At 41.0% G+C, this 10,048-nt stretch overlaps 1 pseudogene; it reads left to right on the top strand.

Moving 5' to 3' along the window:
* The first annotated feature begins 8,139 nt into the window (after positions 1–8,139).
* LOC105529201 lies at positions 8,140–9,158 on the top strand (annotated as a pseudogene).
* Positions 9,159–10,048: the final 890 nt, after the last annotated feature.

Genomic DNA, 10,048 nt, shown 5'->3' with positions numbered 1-10,048 from the left:
CTTTTTTTTTTTTTTTTTATCTTCTATATATCCTAGGCTGGGCACTGCAACCAAGAACTGCCAACAGTAATAGATTTTGTTGTTGTTGCTGCTGTCGTAAGATAGATGTTGTGGTCTATTTTTTGTTAGAATAGATTTTTTAAGACTAAAGAAAAGATTGTTCTCTCTAGCCAAAGGAAAGGGAAGGGAACAGCAAAGCAGGATAGAAACCTTTTTTTTTTTTTTTTAACAATGCCAGCCATACAACAGCATAACAGAGTGGACAATCCTCTTTTTTGCGGTGCCAGCAGAGATCAGATACAAAGTACTATTTCTCACTCTTCACTTAGTCAGCAGGCAGGCCCAGGTGAGCTCTTTCTGCCTCTGCTAGGAGGGTGCCCGCACACACAAGCAGGGAGTTCTAACTCCTGTACCACACCCAGTAGCAGCAGGCAGAATCAGGTAAGTGCTTTTCTCCCATGCCAACATTGTCAATAGAGAAGGAACAGAATGTCCATCTCCTTCCCCACAACTGGAAGCAGTAGATGACCCAGGGTGGTGCCCCCCATCTGTAATAATTCATTGTCAGAGGAAACATAGTGAAGAGTTTGGACTCTCACCCCTGTTCAGTGGTGGTAGGCAATGCCCCTCACTTTTACAACTAGAGAGTAAGAGGAGAATCTAGGAAAAGAAAGGGAGATTCTTTAAACCTGCATAGGAAGTACTGGGCAGACACCTGACAGATCCCAAAATGAAACTGATCAGAATCAAGATCCAAAAGGTATGAGAACTGAACCAAAGTATGGAATGCCATCCAGACATTCAGAGTGGCCTCTGAGTGACACACAAACTAAACAGACTCAAATAGAAATACAAAGGATAGGAAATTTGTAACATTGAAACCACAGCTCTCAAAAGTAGGCCAGGATTCAGTTTAAGTTCATTGTTTCTTTGTAGACTTTCTGTGTTGATTACCTGTCTACTACGGTCAGTGGAGTATTGAAGTCCCCCATTATTATTGTGTTGCCATCTATCTCACTTCTTAGGTCTTGTAGTAAATGTTTAATGAATTTGGTAACTCCAGTGTTAGCTGCATATATATTTAGATTGTGATAGACCTTTTATCATTATATGATATCCTTCTTTGTCTTTTTTAACTGCTGTTCCTTAAAGTTTGTTTTGTCTGATATAAGAATGGCTACTGCTTTTGGTGTCCATTTGCATGGACTACCTTTTTCCATCCCTTTACCTTATGTTTATATGAATCCTTATATGTTAAGTAAGTCTCTTGAAGACAGCAGATACTTGGTTGGTGAATTCTTATCCATTATGCTATTCTGTATCTTTTAAGTGGAGCATTTAGGCCATTTACATTTAGCATTAGTATTGAGATGTGAGGCACAATTCTATTCATCATGCTAGTCGTTGCGTGAATACCTTTCAATTTTTTTATTGTGTTATTGTTTTATCAGTCCTGTGAGATTTATGCTTTAAGAAGGTTTTATTTTTGTGTATTTTGACTAAGAAGGTTCTATTTTCATGTATTTTCAGATTTTGTTTCAAGATTTAGAGGTCCTTTTAGCAGTTCTTGTAGTGCTGGCTTGGTAGTGGCAGATTCTGTCAGAATTTGTTTGTCTGAAAAAGACTGTGTCTTTCCTTCATTTTTGAAGCTTAGTTTCACTGAATACAAAATTCTTGGCTGACAATTGTTTTGTTTAAAGCTAAAGATAGGACCCCAATCCCTTCTAGCCTGTAAGATTTCTGCTGAGAAATCAGCTGTTAATCTGATTAGTTTTGTTTTATAGGTTACCTGATACTTTTGCCTCACAGCTTTTAAGATTCTTTCCTTCATCTTGACTTTAGATAATCTGATAAATATGTGCCTAGGCAATAATCTCTTTGCAATAAATTTTCTTGGTGTTTTTGAGCTTCTTGTATTTGGATGTCTAGATCTCTAGCAAGACCAGGAAAGTTTTCCTCAATTATTCCCTCAAATATGTTTTTCAAACTTTTAGATTTCTCTTCTTCCTCAGGAACACCAGTTATTCTGAGGTTTGGTCATTTAACATAATCTCAAAATTCTTGGAAGATTTGTTCACTTTTTAAAATTCTTTTTTCTTTATCTTTGACAAATTTGGTTAATTCAAAACCTTGTCTTCCAGCTCTAAAGTTTTTACTTCTGTTTGTTTAATTCTATTATTGAGACTTTCAGTTTTATTTTGCATTTCTCTAAGTGTGTCCTTCATTTCTAGAAGTTGTGATTGTTTTTTATTTATGCTGTCTATTTCTCTGGAGATTTCTTTATTCATATCCTCTAACATTAAAAAATTTTTAAGTTGGTATTCACCTTTCTCTTGTGCCTCCTTGAGTAGCTTAATAATTAACCTTCTGAATTATTCATCTGGCAATTCAAAGTTTCATTATTGGTTTGGATCCATTGATGGTGAGCTAGTATGATCTTTTTGGGGATGTTAAAGAACATTGTTTTGACATATTACCAGAATTGTTTTTCTGGTTCCTTCTCATCTAAGTAGACTATATCAGAGGAAAGATTTGGGGCTCAAGGGCTACTTTCATATTGTTTTTGTCCCACAAAGTGCTCCCTTGATGTAATGCTCTCTCCCTTTCCCTAGGGATGGGGCTTCCTGAGAGCCAGACTGCAGTGATTGTTATTTCTCTTCTGAGTTTATCCATCAATGGAGCTATCAGGCACTGGGCTGGTACTGAGGAGTGTCTGCAAAGAGTTCTGTGATGTGATCCATCTTCAGGTCTGTCAGCTATGGAGACCAGCACCTACTCCAGTGGAGGTAACAGGGGAGTGAAGTGGACTGTGTGGGACCTTGATTGTAGTTTTGTTTAGTGTGCTGTTTTTGTCTACTGCTGGTTGTGCTGGCTGTAAAATTGTCATGTGGATAGCCTCAGGACCTCTGGCTAGCCAGGATGTTACAGGTGGTGGGATTAGCTGTTGACTTCTCCTCTCATGGGGCAGGATTGTTCTGTTATGAGTTGCTGTAGTGGTTAAGTTGGTTGCCCCTAAGCTAGGAAGTGGCACTTTCAAAAGAGAGCATCAGCTGTGGTAGTATAGAGAGCATACAAGCTTACCCTAGGGTTGCCTGGATAAGTACTTGGGTTTCTCAGGTGGTGCATGGGGCCATACAGCTCCCAAGAGATTATGTTTCTTGTCTTTGGCTACCAGGGTGGGTAAAGAAAGACCATCAGGTGGGGAAAGGGTTAGGCATATCTAACCTTAGGCTCTTCTTTGGTGGGGCTTGTTGTGGCCGCTGTGGGGGATGGGGGTGTGTTTCCCAGGCAGATGAAGTTATGTTCCCAGGGGATTATGGCTGCCTCTGTTGTGTTATACAGGTCACCAGGGAAATGGGGGAAAGCCAGCAGTGACAGGCCTCACCCAGCTCCTACTCAGGCAGAAAGGCCAATCTCACTCCTGCCATGCTCCCCCAATGGCACAAGTTTATATCAAGGCAGCTGGTGAGCAGGGCTTGGAACTTGCCCCAGGCTACAAGCATCCTTTCTGAGAAAGCAAACGGATTTTCTTGCTGAGAAAGCAAACAGGGCTTTCAGCTTTGCCCCTCCCCACTGTGGCTTCTGTGCTCTTATCTGTGCTTCTTGTTCACCCCCACCCCCAGATTCTGCCCTGGAAAATTTGCACATGGTCGAAATTATTGCAAAGTTCAGCTGGAAGTTTCCTTCTCCCTGTGATCTTTCCCCAATTCCACTGGCATCCCTCCCCAAAGACCCCTGTGAGATAACGTCAGAAATGGGTTCTCTGGGCTTCCTTGCGGGCCGGGAGTGCCTACAGGGTCCTTCCCACTGCTTCTTCTACTTTTATATTTCACTTGGCTCTCTAAATTTGTTTCAGTTCTAGGTAAGGTTAAATCCTTCTCCTGTGATCTGGATTTTCAGGCTCCCCACTGAGGATGTGTGTTCAGAGGCAGACTTTCCCCCTCTCACACTTTGGGCACTCAGTTTTTCAGCTCCTTCTCGGAGTTTGCCACAGCACACCCCTTTTAAAGGGTCTGTGAATTCTTTGGTTTTCCTGGTATGTTCCTGCAGTAGTTCTTGGAGCAAAAGTCTACATGTTCTTCTGTCCATCCAAGTGAAACCTGCATCTTGCCTCCTATCCACCACTGTCCTAAAAGTCTAAAAAGGAAATTATTTTTGAGAGAATAGATGTGATTTTTAACTATTCATGGAATTAATGTTTGTGCATTAGTCACAGCAATACAAAGTCTTCCCAAGAATGTGAGTGTAATTTTTATTTATCATCCATGTGTTTTCATATCCTTAGAAGCACAATATATGCTCAATCAATGTTATTACACTTTGCAACTACTAACGGAATTATTATTTTTGTTTGTTTGGATCATAAAGGCATAGTAGTATTTTGATTTTGCAAGTTTACTCCCAACAATTCTAGGTATTTAGTAAGCCCTTTAAGCTAATTGTAAATGATAAACATAATCACAGAATACCTGTGAACATATTCACACTCTTCTCAGAAAGTCTGTCCTTGTAGAAACCAGGCTGTTTGTCAAAAGTGATTGACAAAATCAAGTTTGGTGTCATGTCCTGAAGCTGAGAGGATGTTTAACCTGGCCTGAGAAAACAGGCCCCTACTTCACATCTGCTATCTTTGCCTTTGTCAAAAAATCCTACAAAAAATATGAAACCTCAGAACCTCTCTTTAGAAAAAGTGTAATCCACTGAGTTAGAGCAGAAACAAACTACTGTAACCCAACCTCACACCACAGCATTTAGTGGAGTCCCCCACCTAGTACTGTAGAATCAGAAACAGGAGCTGATTCTAGCCACAGGGTGCTCTAGCTTTCTCCTTAGCAAGACCCGTATCCCCATAGAAACCAAGTGAGTCAACCAGAAAGCCTGCAGCTTGCAGAGAAGGGTTCCTAGAAAAGAAGGTCTGGCACATGGCCCTATCCTCTATCCTGGTTCCTTTGAAAACCAGCAAAAAATGATACTGGGCCATAAACTGCCTCTTACACTCTGTGCCCACAAAGATGGGAAGCCAGATTTATAGAAAAAAAGGATGAGGTTTCCCTCTATGTTCCAGTTTTCCCTACATCCCCTAAAATAGAAGGTTAGATAGGCAGAAAACAGTTTTGCCTGGCTCTTAATATCTAAATCCTTACACTACTAACTTACATAGTATACCAGGCCATCTAATGTTAGCAGCTACCATTTGTCAAGTAACTACTATGTGCCTTGTCACTATCTACACACTTTACAAACATTGTCTCATTTAAATTTGATTTTCACAACAACCCTCTAAGATAGGTAATACTCTAAGCCTCATTTTACAAATGAAGAAACCAAGCTTAAGAAACATGCCCAAGGTCTCATAACCTTGAAGTGATAAGGCTGGGATTTGAACTTACATAAGACATCCACTATGCTGTGCTCTCTCTAATACTGAAGACCTGCCTATCTCTTTGCCACTTCTCCTACCCAACTTCCCATCTCCAGCAACCCCACATATACTATACCTTATTACACTTCCAACGGTCATCTGCTCAGACTATCACCTATGAAACCTTCTCATCTCAACTACCGGGTTTTTGTCTACTTATTTTGTTAGCTATTGAGAGAAGTATATTTATGTCTTTTGGTTTACTAATCATTTCTTTTAGACCATTTCATTGGTCTAAGCTGCTTTTAAATCTGTCTGTTGAGATCTTTATTTCAATTTTTATACTCTTTTCCTTCTAGAATTCCCATCTGGTTCTTTCAAATATATTTTAGCTCTCTGGAATTCTCCTCATTTCATCTATCTTTTCTCTTTTTCTTTTCTATTTTCGTGAACATATTAGTCATAATTATTTAAAAGTCCTTGTCTGATAATAGTAATATCTGAAACATCTATGGGTCTGTTTTGTTTCTATTGGCTATTTTTATTCTTTCTCTTTCATGGTAAACCAGAATACCTCTGGTTTCTGGGGTGTTAGCTCTCCAGGGTTTCCAATGGAGAATTTGGCATGTTTACCCTTGATGGGTCCAGAATTTTAATCCTTGACTTCACATAGTTTAATGGCAAAATCTTCACTTTACTTTCTGAAAGCTTTCTATTTAGCTTTTTAGCCTTCTGAGCTCCAGAATTTGGCAAACATCTTAAGGCGAAAACCAGCTATTCATAGGCTCAGTTCTCTACATTTCCCATGTAACTGGGCTCTGTCATATTCTCCTGTTTTGTTTCTCCAGCACCAAGGCACTATCAAAAGCTCTGTTGGTTTCTCTAACTCTCAGCAGCAGCCTTCTGACTGGAGCCATGTCTGTGTTTTCAGCCTAATGCAAACCAGAAAGCAGAAAATACCCACAGAGGAAAAATAGTTGTACAAATGTTAGTTTACCTCTGCAGATTTTACAGGCTCATAAGTGGAAGGAGCTTGCCTTATCTCAGATGAGACTTTGAACTGTGGAATTTTGAGTTAATGCTGAAATGAGTTAAGAGTTTGGGGGACTGTTGGGAAGGCATAATTGGTTTTGAAATATGAGGACATGAGATTTGGCAAGGGCTGGGGTGGAATAATACGGTTTGGCTCTGTGTCCCCACACAAATCTCATCTTGAATTGTACTCCCATAATTCCCATGTGTAATGGGAGGGACCCGGTAGGAGACAATTGAATCATGGGGGTGGTTTCCCCCATACTATTCCCATGGTAGTGGATAAGTCTCACAAATCTGATGATTTTATCAGGGGTTTCCGCTTTTGCGTCTTCCTCATTCTCTCTGCCTACTGCCGTCCAAGCTTAGTACCTATCTGTACTAGGATCTGACTTGATCCTCCTTGTATTAGGATCCTCCTTGTATTAGGATCTGACTTGATCCTCCTTGTATTAGGATCTGACTTGATCCTCCTTGCCTTCTGCCATGATTGTGAGGTTTCCCCAGCCACATGGAACTGTAAGTCCAATTAAACCTCTTTCTTTTGTAAATTGCCTAGTCTCAGGTATGTCTTTATCAGCAGCATGAAAACGGACTAACACACCAACCTACACCATCCTACCTCGGTCTTAAGATGCATGCATCCACACACACCCTCACCTACACTATTTCCCATTCTCTGATTTTGCAACTTGCCTTGCATCCTAACATCAAATCTAAAATGGTCTCTTTGACATTCCAATTTCTTTTTATTAGCAACATAGCAACAATATTCTGTTGTCTTACTTTGAACCATGATTAGTTAAAATCCCCAGATATCATAACTCCAAAGAGTTGCCAGGCTAGGCCTCCTCCTTTACTTCTCATGGAATTCATTAAAAATATATATATATTTTAGGTCGGGGTACATGTGCAAGTTTGTTATACAGGTAAACTTGTGTTATTTTTTTTTTTGTAAAGATTAGTCCATCACATAGGTACTAAGCTTAGTACCCAATAATTATTTTTCCTGATCTTCTCTCTTCTCCCACCCTCCACCCTCAAGTAGGCCCCAGTGTCTGTTGTTCCCCTCTCTGTGTCCACGTGTTCCAATCATTGAGCTCCCACTTATAAGTGAGGGCATGCGGTATTTTGTTCGCTGTTCATGCATTAGTTTGCTAAGGAAAATGGCCTCCAGCACCATCCATGTTCCTGCAAAGGACATGATCTCATTCTTGTTTATAGCTGCATATTATTCCATGGTCTACATGTACATTTTCTTTATGCAGTCTGTGATTGATGGGCATTTAGGTTGATTCCATGTCTTTGGTATTGTGAATAGTGCTGGGGTGAATATACACATACATGTGTCTTTACAGTAGAAGTATTTTTATTACTTTGAGTATATACCCAGTAATGGGATTACTGAGTTTAATAGTAGTTCTGTTTTTACCTCTTTGAGGAATCACCACACTGCTTTCCACCATGACTGAACTCCCACCAACAGTATATGAGTGTTCTCTTGGCAGACAAGTTGGCTCAGGGGAGGCGGCAGCTGCGCGGCGGTGGGGGTGTGGCCCAGGCCCCAGCCTTGCCCGGGGCGCGGCTGCAGGGCGGACGGGTGAACCCTGGGTGAGGTGGCCTCTGCTTGCGCGGTGTCGCCGCGCCATTGTTGGGGGAGGGGGCTGCTGCTGAGCGAGGCGGAGTAGGAGACGAGCGAAGGCGCCAAGAGCGGCGGAGAGGAGCGGAGGCGCCCCACGGGGAACACACTGACTTGTTGCGTGTCCCTCAATGCCAGCTCCAAGCTGGGTCAGCGCGCAGGGTCCGCGCGTCCGACATCTGCGAGGCAGCGTCCGGGGACGCGGTGGCGGTAGCGCCTGCTGCTGTGGAGCCTGCCGAGTTTGATTTCGGAGAAGGTGAGGGCCACCACCTGCAGCACCTCAGCGACCGCGAGATGCCAGAAGATTTAGCTTTGGAGTCAAACCATTCTGACCATCCCAGGGCAAGCACAATTTTCCGGCGCAAATCTCAAACAGATGTGAGAGAAAAGAGGAAGAGCAAATTATTTAAACTGTGTATCTCCAGGGTAGCTTACTAAAAAGTATAGCTCACGCTCAACAATATTTCTACATGACAGCACAATCAACCAGTCTAATCTTAGAACCACAGTAAAATGTGTGACCCTAGCAATATATCACCACATAAAGAACAGAGATGCAAATAGATCCCTAGATATTTTTGATGAGAGATCACATCCACTTACACAAGAAAAGATTCCAGAAGAATAGTTTAAGCATGATCCTGAGCACAAATTTATTTACAGATCTGTTCATACGCCTTTTAGTGCCGCACAGCTAACAGCTGAATGTGCAATAGTAACTTTGGTTTACTTAGAAAAAATTTTAACTTATGCTGAAACCGACATTTGTCCCACTAACTGGAAAAGGATTGGTCTGGGAGCCATTCTTCTTGCCTCCAAGATTTGGGACGATCAGGCTGTATGGAATATGTACTACTGCCAGATCTTCAAGGACATTACAGTTGAGGACATGAATGAAATGGAAAGGCATTTTTTTGGAGTTTCTTCAGTTTAATATTAATGTTCCTGCCAGTGTTTATGCCAAATACTACTTTGACCTTGGCTCCTTAGCAGATGACAATAACCTGAATTTTATATTCGCTCCTCTTAGCAAAGAAAGAGCACAGAACCTAGAGGCTATTTCTAGATTGTGAAGACAAAGACTTGTGTAGAGCCCCTATGAGAAGGTTATATGAGGGGTTATAACGTCACGTCATGGCACCTTTATCTACAAAGATTGGAGAAATATCACCTTTCCTGCTCAAAACCCGGCAAAATTAGTGTTTTCATCAATAGGATGGATCTCGAATTCGAGAGATTTATGGACAACAAGGATTATACTCCATAGAAAAGAATGGGACCTTGTCAATGCAACAAAACATTCTTCTGTCCTTTTAAATGTAAACAGAGTTACAAAAACGACTCCAAAGTGAAGGTTCCTTTCACACACAGATATTTGCTTACTATGTGGGCCGATAGCTGTGAACTATGTAAGGTTTTTTAAACAATAGTTTTAATTTTTAGACATTAAAGACACTAACCATGTAACTTTTATGTTTTTTCCAATTTTTCTCCCTCCCCACATTTTGCTGCATATGCCTTTAGAATCAATGCAGTATTACTAAAACATGGGACTCAAAGCCACTTAGGAGCAGACTGCACCATAGTTAGGTATTGAAGCGTTCTTCCTCCCTACTGTTACCATTGGAGTTGCTAGTCATCGGCGATCATTTTAAACCAAAAAGCTGCTGGATAACATTTGTCATTCATATTCTTTGCAAACATTACTTTAGCATTTTAGCATGTTTGGGGGCATAAACAGAGGCAGTATCAGTTATTGGTATCTACTTCTTTTATTTATTTATTTATTTTTTATTATACTTTAAGTTCTGGGGTACATGTGTAGAACGTGAAGTTTTTTTACACAGGTATACACGTGCCATGGTGGTTTGCTGTATCCATCAACCCGTCACGTACATTAGGTATTTCTCCTAATGCTATCCCTCCCCTATTCCCTCACCCCCCAACAAGCCCCAGTGTGTGATGTTTCCCTCTCTGTGTCCATGTGTTCTCATTGTTCAAATCCCATTTATGAG

Source organism: Mandrillus leucophaeus, unplaced genomic scaffold, assembly GCF_000951045.1.
Source record: "Mandrillus leucophaeus isolate KB7577 unplaced genomic scaffold, Mleu.le_1.0 Scaffold753, whole genome shotgun sequence".
Lineage (NCBI taxonomy): Eukaryota > Metazoa > Chordata > Mammalia > Primates > Cercopithecidae > Mandrillus > Mandrillus leucophaeus.
This window is presented reverse-complemented; position numbering and strand designations above follow the sequence as displayed.